Here is an 800-nt window from a genome sequence, read left to right on the forward strand (position 1 = left end):
AACCAAGCTGGCGTGTTGACCTTTATTCATAGAACCTTGGTTACCTTCTGTAACCATCCGTTCTATTTCATATCAGGTCAACACGCCACCGTATGGGTCAACAGTATAGCAAATAAGGTCAGGCAGGAGGTGCAGTGAGGCTGAAAGACACTCAGGACAACCGTTCACTGATCACAATACATTTTATTGAAGAAATAATAAACAAATAAAGCCATGGGGCACAACAGCCAAAGACCGACACGGTCACCTGCTGCAAAAGAAAATACTGGCCAGCTCTTCTGTTCCTTTTCTATGGACAGAGAAGAGGGACCACATGCCTCACTGGCCTGCTTGCAGGACAGCAGAGGCTATAGATGAACCAACATTTAGTCTGTAAAACCTTGCAAAGGTCCCAGAAGAGGCCCAACCGGCCGCCGCACAGACATCCTCCAAGGGAGCCCCCTTGAAGAGTGCCCAAGAGGTAGACATGCCTCTGGTGGAGTGGGCCACCACCCCCCCAGCTTGGTGCCCCCATAGCGGACGAAAAGCTGGTCAGCCTGTCTAATTGGGGCCGTATGGGCGATGTACGCCCTTAGGGACCGCACTGGACAGAGCAACTGCAACCGAGCCGCTTCCACAGAGTCATGTGGTGGAGGGTGAAAGGGCTCCAGAACCGAGGGCCGCACCACGAAAGACCGAGGGAGTACCTTAGGTAAGAAGGCTGGATTAGGCAGGAGAGAGATGGCAGAGCCCTCCTCCCCCAGCCTCAAACAGGACGGATGCACGGACAGGGCATGCAGTTCAGAGACCCGCTTCGCCGA

The 800-nt window shown here is 53.8% G+C and overlaps 1 protein-coding gene and 1 long non-coding RNA gene across 4 annotated transcripts in view; both read right to left on the minus strand.

The window, feature by feature from the left end:
• Positions 1-800, minus strand: part of LOC111665274 (uncharacterized) — a 33,498-nt gene that overhangs the window by 26,227 nt on the left and 6,471 nt on the right. The window lies entirely within an intron of this gene.
• Positions 1-800, minus strand: part of LOC147818341 (uncharacterized) — an 8,863-nt gene that overhangs the window by 2,136 nt on the left and 5,927 nt on the right. The gene's annotated exons all lie outside the window — the stretch shown is intronic.

Source organism: Seriola lalandi, unplaced genomic scaffold, assembly GCF_002814215.2.
Source record: "Seriola lalandi dorsalis isolate HSWRI2012SDOR001 ecotype SW California unplaced genomic scaffold, Sedor1 jcf7180002054630, whole genome shotgun sequence".
NCBI classification, from domain to species: domain Eukaryota; kingdom Metazoa; phylum Chordata; class Actinopteri; order Carangiformes; family Carangidae; genus Seriola; species Seriola lalandi.